This window comes from Phalangium opilio, unplaced genomic scaffold, assembly GCF_054372755.1.
Source record: "Phalangium opilio isolate 3A_F unplaced genomic scaffold, DU_Popi_V2 ptg001170l_1, whole genome shotgun sequence".
Classification (NCBI taxonomy): Eukaryota; Metazoa; Arthropoda; class Arachnida; order Opiliones; family Phalangiidae; genus Phalangium; species Phalangium opilio.
The window spans coordinates 9,763,085-9,775,838 of NW_028324255.1; the positions used below are offsets into that span (position 1 = coordinate 9,763,085).

Here is a 12,754-nt window from a genome sequence, read left to right on the forward strand (position 1 = left end):
ATTGAAATTCTAATCCCAATTATTACGGGAGTTCATTTCGTTTCAGCCCGGATAGCTCAGTCGGTAGAGCGTTAGGCTTTTAACCTAACGGTCCAGGGTTCGAGTCCCTGTTCGGGCAACTCTGTTTTTAAAGAATCGTCAATAATTTAAACTTCAGATCATTTCACTTTCAATAAATTTGTGTAAATTCTAATTCCAATTATTACGTGAGTTCGCCTCGCTTGAGCCCGGATAGCTCAGTCGGTAGAGCGTTAGGCTTTTAACCTAACGGTCCAGGGTTCGAGTACCTGTTCGGGCCATTCTGTTTTTGAAGAATCATCAATAATTTAAACTTCAGATCATTTAATTTCCAGTAAAATTATTGAAATTCTAATCCCAATTATTACGGGAGTTCCTTTCGTTTCAGCCCGGATAGCTCAATCGGTAGAGCGTTAGGCTTTTAACCTAACGGTCCAGGGTTCGAGTCCCTGTTCGGGCGACTCTGTTTTTAAAGAATCGTCAATAATTCAAACTTCAGATCATTTCACTTTCAATAAATTTATGTAAATTCTTATTCCAATTATTACGTGAGTTCACCTCGCTTGAGCCCGAATAGCTCAGTCGGTAGAGAGTTAGGCTTTTAACCTAACGGTCCAGGGTTCTAGTCCCTGTTCGAGCGACTGTGTTTTTGAAGAATCATCAATAATTTAAACTTCAGATCATTTAATTTCCAGTAAAATTATTGAAATTCTAATCCCAATTATTACGGGAGTTCATTTCGTTTCAGCCCGGATAGCTCTGTCGGTAGAGCGTTAGGCTTTTAACCTAACGGTCCAGGGTTCGAGTCCCTGATCGGGCGACTCTGTTTTTAAAGAATCGTCAATAATTTAAACTTCAGATCATTTCACTTTCAATAAATTTATGTAAATTCTAATTCCAATTATTACGTGAGTTCACCTCGCTTGAGCCCGGATAGCTCAGTCGGTAGAGCGTTAGGCTTTTAACCTAACGGTCCAGTGTTCTAGTACCTGTTCGGGCGATTCTGTTTTTGAAGAATCATCAATAATTTAAACTTCAGATCATTTCACTTTCAATAAATTTATGTAAACTCTAATTCCAATTATTACGGGATTTAACTTCGTTTGAGACAGGATAGCTCAGTCGGTAGAGCGTTAGGCTTTTAACCTAACGGTCCAGGGTTCGAGTCCCTGTTCGGGCGACTCTGTTTTTGAAGAATAATCAATAATTTAAACTTCAGATCATTTAATTTCCAGTAAAATTATTGAAATTCTTATTCCCATTATTACGGGAGTTCACCTCGCTTGAGCCCGGATAGCTCTGTCGGTAGAGCGTTAGGCTTTTAACCTAACGGTCCAGGGTTCGAGTCCCTGTTAGGGCGACTGTGTTTTTGAAGAATCATCAATAATTTAAACTTCAGACCATTTAATTTCCAGTAAAATTATTGAAATTCTAATCCCAATTATTACGGGAGTTCATTTCGTTTCAGCTCGGATAGCTCAGTCGGTAGAGCGTTAGGCTTCAAACCACGGTCCAGGGTTCGACTCCTTGTTCGGGCGACTCTGTTTTTAAAGAATCATTAATAATTTAAACTTCAGATAATTTAATTTCCAGTAAAATTATTGAAATTCTTATCCCAATTATTACGGGAGTTCACCTCGCTTGAGCCCGGATAGCTCAGTCGGTAGAGCGTTAGGCTTTTAACCTAACGGTCCAGGGTTCTAGAACCTGTTCGAGCGACTGTGTTTTTGAAGAATCATCAATAATTTAAACTTCAGATCATTTAACTTTCAATAAATTTATGTAAATTCTAATTCCAATTATTACGTGAGTTCACCTCGCTTGAGCCCGGATAGCTCAGTCGGTAGAGCGTTAGGCTTTTAACCTAACGGTCCAGGGTTCGAGTCCCTGTTCGGGCCATTCTGTTTTTGAAGAATCATCAATAATTTAAACTTCAGATCATTTCACTTTCAATAAATTTATGTAAATTCTAATTCCAATTATTACGGGATTTAACTTCGTTTGAGACAGGATAGCTCAGTCGGTAGAGCGTTAGGCTTTTAACCTAACGGTCCAGGGTTCGAGTCCCTGTTCGGGCGACTCTGTTTTTGAAGAATCATCAATAATTTAAACTTCAGATCATTTAATTTCCAGTAAAATTATTGAAATTCTAATCCCAATTATTACGTGAGTTCACCTCGCTTGAGCCCGGATAGCTCAGTCGGTAGAGCGTTAGGCTTTTAACCTAACGGTCCAGGGTTCGAGTCCCTGTTCGAGCCATTCTGTTTTTGAAGAATCATCAATAATTTAAACTTCAGATCATTTAATTTCCAGTAAAATTATTGAAATTCTTATTCCAATTATTACGGGAGTTCACCTCGCTTGAGCCCGGATAGCTCAGTCGGTAGAGCGTTAGGCTTTTAACCTAACGGTCCAGGGTTCGAGTCCCTGTTCGGGCGACTGTGTTTTTGAAGAATCACCAATAATTTAAACTTCAGATCATTTAATTTCCAGTAAAATTATTGAAATTCTAATCCCAATTATTACGGGAGTTCATTTCGTTTCAGCTCGGATAGCTCAGTCGGTAGAGCGTTAGGCTTCAAACCACGGTCCAGGGTTCGACTCCTTGTTCGGGCGACTCTGTTTTTAAAGAATCATCAATAATTTAAACTTCAGATCATTTAATTTCCAGTAAAATTATTGAAATTCTTATCCCAATTATTACGGGAGTTCAACTCGCTTGAGCCCGGATAGCTCAGTCGGTAGAGCGTTAGGCTTTTAACCTTTACGGTCCAGGGTTCTAGTCCCTGTTCGAGCGACTGTGTTTTTGAAGAATCATCAATAATTTAAACTTCAGATCATTTAATTTCCAGTAAAATTATTGAAATTCTAATCCCAATTATTACGGGAGTTCATTTCGATTCAGCCCGGATAGCTCTGTCGGTAGAGCGTTAGGCTTTTAACCTAACGGTCCAGGGTTCGAGTCCCTGATCGGGCGACTCTGTTTTTAAAGAATCGTCAATAATTTAAACTTCAGATCATTTCACTTTCAATAAATTTATGTAAATTCTAATTCCAATTATTACGTGAGTTCACCTCGCTTGAGCCCGGATAGCTCAGTCGGTAGAGCGTTAGGCTTTTAACCTAACGGTCCAGGGTTCGAGTACCTGTTCGGGCGATTCTGTTTTTGAAGAATCATCAATAATTTAAACTTCAGATCATTTCACTTTCAATAAATTTATGTAAACTCTAATTCCAATTATTACGGGATTTAACTTCGTTTGAGACAGGATAGCTCAGTCGGTAGAGCGTTAGGCTTTTAACCTAAGGGTCCAGGGTTCGAGTCCCTGTTCGGGCGACTCTGTTTTTGAAGAATAATCAATAATTTAAACTTCAGATCATTTAATTTCCAGTAAAATTATTGAAATTCTTATTCCAATTATTACGGGAGTTCACCTCGCTTGAGCCCGGATAGCTCTGTCGGTAGAGCGTTAGGCTTTTAACCTAACGGTCCAGGGTTCGAGTCCCTGATCGGGCGACTCTGTTTTTAAAGAATCGTCAATAATTTAAACTTCAGATCATTTCACTTTCAATAAATTTATGTAAATTCTAATTCCAATTATTACGTGAGTTCACCTCGCTTGAGCCCGGATAGCTCAGTCGGTAGAGCGTTAGGCTTTTAACCTAACGGTCCAGGGTTCGAGTCCCTGTTCGGGCGACTCTGTTTTTGAAGAATCATCAATAATTTAAACTTCAGATCATTTAATTTCCAGTAAAATTATTGAAATTCTAATCCCAATTATTACGGGAGTTCATTTCGTTTCAGCCCGGATAGCTCAGTCGGTAGAGCGTTAGGCTTTTAACCTAACGGTCCAGGGTTCGAGTCCCTGTTCGGGCAACTCTGTTTTTAAAGAATCGTCAATAATTTAAACTTCAGATCATTTCACTTTCAATAAATTTGTGTAAATTCTAATTCCAATTATTACGTGAGTTCGCCTCGCTTGAGCCCGGATAGCTCAGTCGGTAGAGCGTTAGGCTTTTAACCTAACGGTCCAGGGTTCGAGTACCTGTTCGGGCCATTCTGTTTTTGAAGAATCATCAATAATTTAAACTTCAGATCATTTAATTTCCAGTAAAATTATTGAAATTCTAATCCCAATTATTACGGGAGTTCCTTTCGTTTCAGCCCGGATAGCTCAATCGGTAGAGCGTTAGGCTTTTAACCTAACGGTCCAGGGTTCGAGTCCCTGTTCGGGCGACTCTGTTTTTAAAGAATCGTCAATAATTCAAACTTCAGATCATTTCACTTTCAATAAATTTATGTAAATTCTTATTCCAATTATTACGTGAGTTCACCTCGCTTGAGCCCGAATAGCTCAGTCGGTAGAGAGTTAGGCTTTTAACCTAACGGTCCAGGGTTCTAGTCCCTGTTCGAGCGACTGTGTTTTTGAAGAATCATCAATAATTTAAACTTCAGATCATTTAATTTCCAGTAAAATTATTGAAATTCTAATCCCAATTATTACGGGAGTTCATTTCGTTTCAGCCCGGATAGCTCTGTCGGTAGAGCGTTAGGCTTTTAACCTAACGGTCCAGGGTTCGAGTCCCTGATCGGGCGACTCTGTTTTTAAAGAATCGTCAATAATTTAAACTTCAGATCATTTCACTTTCAATAAATTTATGTAAATTCTAATTCCAATTATTACGTGAGTTCACCTCGCTTGAGCCCGGATAGCTCAGTCGGTAGAGCGTTAGGCTTTTAACCTAACGGTCCAGTGTTCTAGTACCTGTTCGGGCGATTCTGTTTTTGAAGAATCATCAATAATTTAAACTTCAGATCATTTCACTTTCAATAAATTTATGTAAACTCTAATTCCAATTATTACGGGATTTAACTTCGTTTGAGACAGGATAGCTCAGTCGGTAGAGCGTTAGGCTTTTAACCTAACGGTCCAGGGTTCGAGTCCCTGTTCGGGCGACTCTGTTTTTGAAGAATAATCAATAATTTAAACTTCAGATCATTTAATTTCCAGTAAAATTATTGAAATTCTTATTCCCATTATTACGGGAGTTCACCTCGCTTGAGCCCGGATAGCTCTGTCGGTAGAGCGTTAGGCTTTTAACCTAACGGTCCAGGGTTCGAGTCCCTGTTAGGGCGACTGTGTTTTTGAAGAATCATCAATAATTTAAACTTCAGACCATTTAATTTCCAGTAAAATTATTGAAATTCTAATCCCAATTATTACGGGAGTTCATTTCGTTTCAGCTCGGATAGCTCAGTCGGTAGAGCGTTAGGCTTCAAACCACGGTCCAGGGTTCGACTCCTTGTTCGGGCGACTCTGTTTTTAAAGAATCATTAATAATTTAATCTTCAGATAATTTAATTTCCAGTAAAATTATTGAAATTCTTATCCCAATTATTACGGGAGTTCACCTCGCTTGAGCCCGGATAGCTCAGTCGGTAGAGCGTTAGGCTTTTAACCTAACGGTCCAGGGTTCTAGAACCTGTTCGAGCGACTGTGTTTTTGAAGAATCATCAATAATTTAAACTTCAGATCATTTAACTTTCAATAAATTTATGTAAATTCTAATTCCAATTATTACGTGAGTTCACCTCGCTTGAGCCCGGATAGCTCAGTCGGTAGAGCGTTAGGCTTTTAACCTAACGGTCCAGGGTTCGAGTCCCTGTTCGGGCCATTCTGTTTTTGAAGAATCATCAATAATTTAAACTTCAGATCATTTCACTTTCAATAAATTTATGTAAATTCTAATTCCAATTATTACGGGATTTAACTTCGTTTGAGACAGGATAGCTCAGTCGGTAGAGCGTTAGGCTTTTAACCTAACGGTCCAGGGTTCGAGTCCCTGTTCGGGCGACTCTGTTTTTGAAGAATCATCAATAATTTAAACTTCAGATCATTTAATTTCCAGTAAAATTATTGAAATTCTAATCCCAATTATTACGGGAGTTCATATCGTTTCAGCCCGGATAGCTCAGTCGGTAGAGCGTTAGGCTTTTAACCTAACGGTCCAGGGTTCGAGTCCCTGTTCGGGCAACTCTGTTTTTAAAGAATCGTCAATAATTTAAACTTCAGATCATTTCACTTTCAATAAATTTGTGTAAATTCTAATTCCAATTATTACGTGAGTTCACCTCGCTTGAGCCCGGATAGCTCAGTCGGTAGAGCGTTAGGCTTTTAACCTAACGGTCCAGGGTTCGAGTACCTGTTCGGGCCATTCTGTTTTTGAAGAATCATCAATAATTTAAACTTCAGATCATTTAATTTCCAGTAAAATTATTGAAATTCTAATCCCAATTATTACGGGAGTTCATTTCGTTTCAGCCCGGATAGCTCAATCGGTAGAGCGTTAGGCTTTTAACCTAACGGTCCAGGGTTCGAGTCCCTGTTCGGGCGACTCTGTTTTTAAAGAATCGTCAATAATTCAAACTTCAGATCATTTCACTTTCAATAAATTTATGTAAATTCTTATTCCAATTATTACGTGAGTTCACCTCGCTTGAGCCCGAATAGCTCAGTCGGTAGAGCGTTAGGCTTTTAACCTAACGGTCCAGGGTTCTAGTCCCTGTTCGAGCGACTGTGTTTTTGAAGAATCATCAATAATTTAAACTTCAGATCATTTAATTTCCAGTAAAATTATTGAAATTCTAATCCCAATTATTACGGGAGTTCATTTCGTTTCAGCCCGGATAGCTCTGTCGGTAGAGCGTTAGGCTTTTAACCTAACGGTCCAGGGTTCGAGTCCCTGTTCGGGCGACTCTGTTTTTAAAGAATCGTCAATAATTTAAACTTCAGATCATTTCACTTTCAATAAATTTATGTAAATTCTAATTCCAATTATTACGTGAGTTCACCTCGCTTGAGCCCGGATAGCTCAGTCGGTAGAGCGTTAGGCTTTTAACCTAACGGTCCAGGGTTTTGAGTACCTGTTCGGGCCATTCTGTTTTTGAAGAATCATCAATAATTTAAACTTCAGATCATTTCACTTTCAATAAATTTATGTAAATTCTAATTCCAATTATTACGGGATTTAACTTCGTTTGAGACAGGATAGCTCAGTCGGTAGAGCGTTAGGCTTTTTACCTAACGGTCCAGGGTTCGAGTCTCTGTTCGGGCGACTCTGTTTTTGAAGAATCATCAATAATTTAAACTTCAGATCATTTAATTTCCAGTAAAATTATTGAAATTCTAATCCCAATTATTACGGGAGTTCATTTCGTTTCAGCCCGGATAGCTCTGTCGGTAGAGCGTTAGGCTTTTAACCTAACGGTCCAGGGTTCGAGTCCCTGTTCGGGCGACTCTGTTTTTAAAGAATCGTCAATAATTTAAACTTCAGATCATTTCACTTTCAATAAATTTATGTAAATTCTAATTCCAATTATTACGTGAGTTCACCTCGCTTGAGCCCGGATAGCTCAGTCGGTAGAGCGTTAGGCTTTTAACCTAACGGTCCAGGGTTCGAGTACCTGTTCGGGCCATTCTGTTTTTGAAGAATCATCAATAATTTAAACTTCAGATCATTTCACTTTCAATAAATTTATGTAAATTCTTATTCCAATTATTACGGGATTTAACTTCGTTTGAGACAGAATAGCTCAGTCGGTAGAGCGTTAGGCTTTTAACCTAACGGTCCAGGGTTCGAGTACCTGTTCGGGCGATTCTGTTTTTGAAGAATCATCAATAATTTAAACTTCAGATCATTTCACTTTCAATAAATTTATGTAAACTCTAATTCCAATTATTACGGGATTTAACTTCGTTTGAGACAGGATAGCTCAGTCGGTAGAGCGTTAGGCTTTTAACCTAACGGTCCAGGGTTCGAGTCCCTGTTCGGGCGACTCTGTTTTTGAAGAATAATCAATAATTTAAACTTCAGATCATTTAATTTCCAGTAAAATTATTGAAATTCTTATTCCCATTATTACGGGAGTTCACCTCGCTTGAGCCCGGATAGCTCTGTCGGTAGAGCGTTAGGCTTTTAACCTAACGGTCCAGGGTTCGAGTCCCTGTTAGGGCGACTGTGTTTTTGAAGAATCATCAATAATTTAAACTTCAGACCATTTAATTTCCAGTAAAATTATTGAAATTCTAATCCCAATTATTACGGGAGTTCATTTCGTTTCAGCTCGGATAGCTCAGTCGGTAGAGCGTTAGGCTTCAAACCACGGTCCAGGGTTCGACTCCTTGTTCGGGCGACTCTGTTTTTAAAGAATCATTAATAATTTAAACTTCAGATAATTTAATTTCCAGTAAAATTATTGAAATTCTTATCCCAATTATTACGGGAGTTCACCTCGCTTGAGCCCGGATAGCTCAGTCGGTAGAGCGTTAGGCTTTTAACCTAACGGTCCAGGGTTCTAGAACCTGTTCGAGCGACTGTGTTTTTGAAGAATCATCAATAATTTAAACTTCAGATCATTTCACTTTCAATAAATTTATGTAAATTCTAATTCCAATTATTACGTGAGTTCACCTCGCTTGAGCCCGGATAGCTCAGTCGGTAGAGCGTTAGGCTTTTAACCTAACGGTCCAGGGTTCGAGTCCCTGTTCGGGCCATTCTGTTTTTGAAGAATCATCAATAATTTAAACTTCAGATCATTTCACTTTCAATAAATTTATGTAAATTCTAATTCCAATTATTACGGGATTTAACTTCGTTTGAGACAGGATAGCTCAGTCGGTAGAGCGTTAGGCTTTTAACCTAACGGTCCAGGGTTCGAGTCCCTGTTCGGGCGACTCTGTTTTTGAAGAATCATCAATAATTTAAACTTCAGATCATTTAATTTCCAGTAAAATTATTGAAATTCTAATCCCAATTATTACGGGAGTTCATTTCGTTTCAGCCCGGATAGCTCAGTCGGTAGAGCGTTAGGCTTTTAACCTAACGGTCCAGGGTTCGAGTCCCTGTTCGGGCAACTCTGTTTTTAAAGAATCGTCAATAATTTAAACTTCAGATCATTTCACTTTCAATAAATTTGTGTAAATTCTAATTCCAATTATTACGTGAGTTCACCTCGCTTGAGCCCGGATAGCTCAGTCGGTAGAGCGTTAGGCTTTTAACCTAACGGTCCAGGGTTCGAGTACCTGTTCGGGCCATTCTGTTTTTGAAGAATCATCAATAATTTAAACTTCAGATCATTTAATTTCCAGTAAAATTATTGAAATTCTAATCCCAATTATTACGGGAGTTCATTTCGTTTCAGCCCGGATAGCTCAATCGGTAGAGCGTTAGGCTTTTAACCTAACGGTCCAGGGTTCGAGTCCCTGTTCGGGCGACTCTGTTTTTAAAGAATCGTCAATAATTCAAACTTCAGATCATTTCACTTTCAATAAATTTATGTAAATTCTTATTCCAATTATTACGTGAGTTCACCTCGCTTGAGCCCGAATAGCTCAGTCGGTAGAGCGTTAGGCTTTTAACCTAACGGTCCAGGGTTCTAGTCCCTGTTCGAGCGACTGTGTTTTTGAAGAATCATCAATAATTTAAACTTCAGATCATTTAATTTCCAGTAAAATTATTGAAATTCTAATCCCAATTATTACGGGAGTTCATTTCGTTTCAGCCCGGATAGCTCTGTCGGTAGAGCGTTAGGCTTTTAACCTAACGGTCCAGGGTTCGAGTCCCTGTTCGGGCGACTCTGTTTTTAAAGAATCGTCAATAATTTAAACTTCAGATCATTTCACTTTCAATAAATTTATGTAAATTCTAATTCCAATTATTACGTGAGTTCACCTCGCTTGAGCCCGGATAGCTCAGTCGGTAGAGCGATAGGCTTTTAACCTAACGGTCCAGGGTTTTGAGTACCTGTTCGGGCCATTCTGTTTTTGAAGAATCATCAATAATTTAAACTTCAGATCATTTCACTTTCAATAAATTTATGTAAATTCTAATTCCAATTATTACGGGATTTAACTTCGTTTGAGACAGGATAGCTCAGTCGGTAGAGCGTTAGGCTTTTTACCTAATGGTCCAGGGTTCGAGTCTCTGTTCGGGCGACTCTGTTTTTGAAGAATCATCAATAATTTAAACTTCAGATCATTTAATTTCCAGTAAAATTATTGAAATTCTAATCCCAATTATTACGGGAGTTCATTTCGTTTCAGCCCGGATAGCTCAGTCGGTAGAGCGTTAGGCTTTTAACCTAACGGTCCAGGGTTCGAGTCCCTGTTCGGGCAACTCTGTTTTTAAAGAATCGTCAATAATTTAAACTTCAGATCATTTCACTTTCAATAAATTTGTGTAAATTCTAATTCCAATTATTACGTGAGTTCACCTCGCTTGAGCCCGGATAGCTCAGTCGGTAGAGCGTTAGGCTTTTAACCTAACGGTCCAGGGTTCGAGTACCTGTTCGGGCCATTCTGTTTTTGAAGAATCATCAATAATTTAAACTTCAGATCATTTAATTTCCAGTAAAATTATTGAAATTCTAATCCCGATTATTACGGGAGTTCATTTCGTTTCAGCCCGGATAGCTCAATCGGTAGAGCGTTAGGCTTTTAACCTAACGGTCCAGGGTTCGAGTCCCTGTTCGGGCGACTCTGTTTTTAAAGAATCGTCAATAATTCAAACTTCAGATCATTTCACTTTCAATAAATTTATGTAAATTCTTATTCCAATTATTACGTGAGTTCACCTCGCTTGAGCCCGGATAGCTCAGTCGGTAGAGCGTTAGGTTTTTAACCTAACGGTCCAGGGTTCTAGTCCCTGTTCGAGCGACTGTGTTTTTGAAGAATCATCAATAATTTAAACTTCAGATCATTTAATTTCCAGAAAAATTATTGAAATTCTAATCCCAATTATTACGGGAGTTCATTTCGTTTCAGCCCGGATAGCTCTGTCGGTAGAGCGTTAGGCTTTTAACCTAACGGTCCAGGGTTCGAGTCCCTGTTCGGGCGACTCTGTTTTTAAAGAATCGTCAATAATTTAAACTTCAGATCATTTCACTTTCAATAAATTTATGTAAATTCTAATTCCAATTATTACGTGAGTTCACCTCGCTTGAGCCCGGATAGCTCAGTCGGTAGAGCGTTAGGCTTTTAACCTAACGGTCCAGGGTTCGAGTCCCTGTTCGGGCAATTCTGTTTTTAAAGAATCGTCAATAATTTAAACTTCAGATCATTTCACTTTCAATAAATTTGTGTAAATTCTAATTCCAATTATTACGTGAGTTCACCTCGCTTGAGCCCGGATAGCTCAGTCGGTAGAGCGTTAGGCTTTTAACCTAACGGTCCAGGGTTCGAGTACCTGTTCGGGCCATTCTGTTTTTGAAGAATCATCAATAATTTAAACTTCAGATCATTTAATTTCCAGTAAAATTATTGAAATTCTAATCCCGATTATTACGGGAGTTCATTTCGTTTCAGCCCGGATAGCTCAATCGGTAGAGCGTTAGGCTTTTAACCTAACGGTCCAGAGTTCGAGTCCCTGTTCGGGCGACTCTGTTTTTAAAGAATCGTCAATAATTCAAACTTCAGATCATTTCACTTTCAATAAATTTATGTAAATTCTTATTCCAATTATTACGTGAGTTCACCTCGCTTGAGCCCGGATAGCTCAGTCGGTAGAGCGTTAGGCTTTTAACCTAACGGTCCAGGGTTCTAGTCCCTGTTCGAGCGACTGTGTTTTTGAAGAATCATCAATAATTTAAACTTCAGATCATTTAATTTCCAGAAAAATTATTGAAATTCTAATCCCAATTATTACGGGAGTTCATTTCGTTTCAGCCCGGATAGCTCTGTCGGTAGAGCGTTAGGCTTTTAACCTAACGGTCCAGGGTTCGAGTCCCTGTTCGGGCGACTCTGTTTTTAAAGAATCGTCAATAATTTAAACTTCAGATCATTTCACTTTCAATAAATTTATGTAAATTCTAATTCCAATTATTACGTGAGTTCACCTCGCTTGAGCCCGGATAGCTCAGTCGGTAGAGCGTTAGGCTTTTAACCTAACGGTCCAGGGTTCGAGTACCTGTTCGGGCCATTCTGTTTTTGAAGAATCATCAATAATTTAAACTTCAGATCATTTCACTTTCAATAAATTTATGTAAATTCTAATTCCAATTATTACGGGATTTAACTTCGTTTGAGACAGGATAGCTCAATCGGTAGAGCGTTAGGCTTTTAACTTAACGGTCCTGGATTCGAGTCCCTGTTCGGGAGACTCTGTTTTTGAAGAATCATCAATAATTTAAACTTCAGATCATTTAATTTCCAGTAAAATTATTGAAATTCTTATTCCAATTATTACGGGAATTCACCTCGCTTGAGCCCGGATAGCTCAGTCGGTAGAGCGTTAGGCTTTTATCCTAACGGTCCAGGGTTCGAGTCCCTGTTCGGGCGACTGTGTTTTTGAAGAATCATCATTAAGTATAGAGGTGTAAGTTCTATCACATGCTTAATTAGTCCAATATACAGGGTGATTCTAAAATGGTGGTATAACCGAACTACTGCGGGTTCTATGAGCGATTTTAAGTCGAAAATGTTCTATGGCATTTTGTCATCCAGGCCACCGTTTAAAAGTTATGATAAGAATCATTTACGGATGACCCTTTAAAATTAATTAAATTAATCAAAAGCCCAGCGGGTTGATACATTTTTAAGGGGACTCACGTGTTTAGTAATCGCGCGCGCGATTTACTTCCCCGTGAACTCCATAAAGAAATCCTCCACCAATGGCACGTGCAGCCTTTTACTGTGCTAAAGTCTCGTGACTACGATCTTCCCAACAATTCTTAAGCCTA

General features: G+C 38.9%; 33 non-coding genes across 33 annotated transcripts; all 33 read left to right on the top strand.

Annotated features, from left to right (window-relative positions):
• The first annotated feature begins 45 nt into the window (after positions 1 to 45).
• Positions 46 to 118, top strand: TRNAK-UUU (transfer RNA lysine (anticodon UUU)). The gene has a single exon. It is a non-coding gene; the product is annotated as a tRNA-Lys (tRNA).
• A 107-nt stretch (positions 119 to 225) lies between these two features.
• TRNAK-UUU (transfer RNA lysine (anticodon UUU)) lies at positions 226 to 298 on the top strand. Its single transcript has one exon. It is a non-coding gene; the product is annotated as a tRNA-Lys (tRNA).
• Positions 299 to 405: 107 nt separating this feature from the next.
• Positions 406 to 478, top strand: TRNAK-UUU (transfer RNA lysine (anticodon UUU)). The gene has a single exon. It is a non-coding gene; the product is annotated as a tRNA-Lys (tRNA).
• A 1,365-nt stretch (positions 479 to 1,843) lies between these two features.
• TRNAK-UUU (transfer RNA lysine (anticodon UUU)) lies at positions 1,844 to 1,916 on the top strand. Its single transcript has one exon. It is a non-coding gene; the product is annotated as a tRNA-Lys (tRNA).
• Positions 1,917 to 2,203: 287 nt separating this feature from the next.
• Positions 2,204 to 2,276, top strand: TRNAK-UUU (transfer RNA lysine (anticodon UUU)). The gene has a single exon. It is a non-coding gene; the product is annotated as a tRNA-Lys (tRNA).
• Positions 2,277 to 2,383: 107 nt separating this feature from the next.
• TRNAK-UUU (transfer RNA lysine (anticodon UUU)) lies at positions 2,384 to 2,456 on the top strand. Its single transcript has one exon. It is a non-coding gene; the product is annotated as a tRNA-Lys (tRNA).
• Positions 2,457 to 3,102: 646 nt separating this feature from the next.
• Positions 3,103 to 3,175, top strand: TRNAK-UUU (transfer RNA lysine (anticodon UUU)). Its single transcript has one exon. It is a non-coding gene; the product is annotated as a tRNA-Lys (tRNA).
• A 467-nt stretch (positions 3,176 to 3,642) lies between these two features.
• Positions 3,643 to 3,715, top strand: TRNAK-UUU (transfer RNA lysine (anticodon UUU)). The gene has a single exon. It is a non-coding gene; the product is annotated as a tRNA-Lys (tRNA).
• Positions 3,716 to 3,822: 107 nt separating this feature from the next.
• TRNAK-UUU (transfer RNA lysine (anticodon UUU)) lies at positions 3,823 to 3,895 on the top strand. The gene has a single exon. It is a non-coding gene; the product is annotated as a tRNA-Lys (tRNA).
• Positions 3,896 to 4,002: 107 nt separating this feature from the next.
• On the top strand, positions 4,003 to 4,075 carry TRNAK-UUU (transfer RNA lysine (anticodon UUU)). The gene has a single exon. It is a non-coding gene; the product is annotated as a tRNA-Lys (tRNA).
• A 107-nt stretch (positions 4,076 to 4,182) lies between these two features.
• TRNAK-UUU (transfer RNA lysine (anticodon UUU)) lies at positions 4,183 to 4,255 on the top strand. The gene has a single exon. It is a non-coding gene; the product is annotated as a tRNA-Lys (tRNA).
• A 1,365-nt stretch (positions 4,256 to 5,620) lies between these two features.
• On the top strand, positions 5,621 to 5,693 carry TRNAK-UUU (transfer RNA lysine (anticodon UUU)). Its single transcript has one exon. It is a non-coding gene; the product is annotated as a tRNA-Lys (tRNA).
• A 287-nt stretch (positions 5,694 to 5,980) lies between these two features.
• TRNAK-UUU (transfer RNA lysine (anticodon UUU)) lies at positions 5,981 to 6,053 on the top strand. Its single transcript has one exon. It is a non-coding gene; the product is annotated as a tRNA-Lys (tRNA).
• A 107-nt stretch (positions 6,054 to 6,160) lies between these two features.
• Positions 6,161 to 6,233, top strand: TRNAK-UUU (transfer RNA lysine (anticodon UUU)). The gene has a single exon. It is a non-coding gene; the product is annotated as a tRNA-Lys (tRNA).
• Positions 6,234 to 6,340: 107 nt separating this feature from the next.
• TRNAK-UUU (transfer RNA lysine (anticodon UUU)) lies at positions 6,341 to 6,413 on the top strand. The gene has a single exon. It is a non-coding gene; the product is annotated as a tRNA-Lys (tRNA).
• Positions 6,414 to 6,700: 287 nt separating this feature from the next.
• TRNAK-UUU (transfer RNA lysine (anticodon UUU)) lies at positions 6,701 to 6,773 on the top strand. The gene has a single exon. It is a non-coding gene; the product is annotated as a tRNA-Lys (tRNA).
• Positions 6,774 to 7,241: 468 nt separating this feature from the next.
• On the top strand, positions 7,242 to 7,314 carry TRNAK-UUU (transfer RNA lysine (anticodon UUU)). Its single transcript has one exon. It is a non-coding gene; the product is annotated as a tRNA-Lys (tRNA).
• A 107-nt stretch (positions 7,315 to 7,421) lies between these two features.
• Positions 7,422 to 7,494, top strand: TRNAK-UUU (transfer RNA lysine (anticodon UUU)). Its single transcript has one exon. It is a non-coding gene; the product is annotated as a tRNA-Lys (tRNA).
• A 1,005-nt stretch (positions 7,495 to 8,499) lies between these two features.
• On the top strand, positions 8,500 to 8,572 carry TRNAK-UUU (transfer RNA lysine (anticodon UUU)). The gene has a single exon. It is a non-coding gene; the product is annotated as a tRNA-Lys (tRNA).
• Positions 8,573 to 8,859: 287 nt separating this feature from the next.
• On the top strand, positions 8,860 to 8,932 carry TRNAK-UUU (transfer RNA lysine (anticodon UUU)). The gene has a single exon. It is a non-coding gene; the product is annotated as a tRNA-Lys (tRNA).
• Positions 8,933 to 9,039: 107 nt separating this feature from the next.
• TRNAK-UUU (transfer RNA lysine (anticodon UUU)) lies at positions 9,040 to 9,112 on the top strand. The gene has a single exon. It is a non-coding gene; the product is annotated as a tRNA-Lys (tRNA).
• Positions 9,113 to 9,219: 107 nt separating this feature from the next.
• TRNAK-UUU (transfer RNA lysine (anticodon UUU)) lies at positions 9,220 to 9,292 on the top strand. Its single transcript has one exon. It is a non-coding gene; the product is annotated as a tRNA-Lys (tRNA).
• Positions 9,293 to 9,579: 287 nt separating this feature from the next.
• Positions 9,580 to 9,652, top strand: TRNAK-UUU (transfer RNA lysine (anticodon UUU)). Its single transcript has one exon. It is a non-coding gene; the product is annotated as a tRNA-Lys (tRNA).
• Positions 9,653 to 10,120: 468 nt separating this feature from the next.
• On the top strand, positions 10,121 to 10,193 carry TRNAK-UUU (transfer RNA lysine (anticodon UUU)). Its single transcript has one exon. It is a non-coding gene; the product is annotated as a tRNA-Lys (tRNA).
• Positions 10,194 to 10,300: 107 nt separating this feature from the next.
• Positions 10,301 to 10,373, top strand: TRNAK-UUU (transfer RNA lysine (anticodon UUU)). The gene has a single exon. It is a non-coding gene; the product is annotated as a tRNA-Lys (tRNA).
• Positions 10,374 to 10,480: 107 nt separating this feature from the next.
• TRNAK-UUU (transfer RNA lysine (anticodon UUU)) lies at positions 10,481 to 10,553 on the top strand. The gene has a single exon. It is a non-coding gene; the product is annotated as a tRNA-Lys (tRNA).
• Positions 10,554 to 10,840: 287 nt separating this feature from the next.
• TRNAK-UUU (transfer RNA lysine (anticodon UUU)) lies at positions 10,841 to 10,913 on the top strand. The gene has a single exon. It is a non-coding gene; the product is annotated as a tRNA-Lys (tRNA).
• Positions 10,914 to 11,020: 107 nt separating this feature from the next.
• Positions 11,021 to 11,093, top strand: TRNAK-UUU (transfer RNA lysine (anticodon UUU)). The gene has a single exon. It is a non-coding gene; the product is annotated as a tRNA-Lys (tRNA).
• Positions 11,094 to 11,200: 107 nt separating this feature from the next.
• On the top strand, positions 11,201 to 11,273 carry TRNAK-UUU (transfer RNA lysine (anticodon UUU)). Its single transcript has one exon. It is a non-coding gene; the product is annotated as a tRNA-Lys (tRNA).
• A 107-nt stretch (positions 11,274 to 11,380) lies between these two features.
• Positions 11,381 to 11,453, top strand: TRNAK-UUU (transfer RNA lysine (anticodon UUU)). Its single transcript has one exon. It is a non-coding gene; the product is annotated as a tRNA-Lys (tRNA).
• Positions 11,454 to 11,740: 287 nt separating this feature from the next.
• Positions 11,741 to 11,813, top strand: TRNAK-UUU (transfer RNA lysine (anticodon UUU)). The gene has a single exon. It is a non-coding gene; the product is annotated as a tRNA-Lys (tRNA).
• A 107-nt stretch (positions 11,814 to 11,920) lies between these two features.
• TRNAK-UUU (transfer RNA lysine (anticodon UUU)) lies at positions 11,921 to 11,993 on the top strand. Its single transcript has one exon. It is a non-coding gene; the product is annotated as a tRNA-Lys (tRNA).
• A 287-nt stretch (positions 11,994 to 12,280) lies between these two features.
• Positions 12,281 to 12,353, top strand: TRNAK-UUU (transfer RNA lysine (anticodon UUU)). Its single transcript has one exon. It is a non-coding gene; the product is annotated as a tRNA-Lys (tRNA).
• Positions 12,354 to 12,754: the final 401 nt, after the last annotated feature.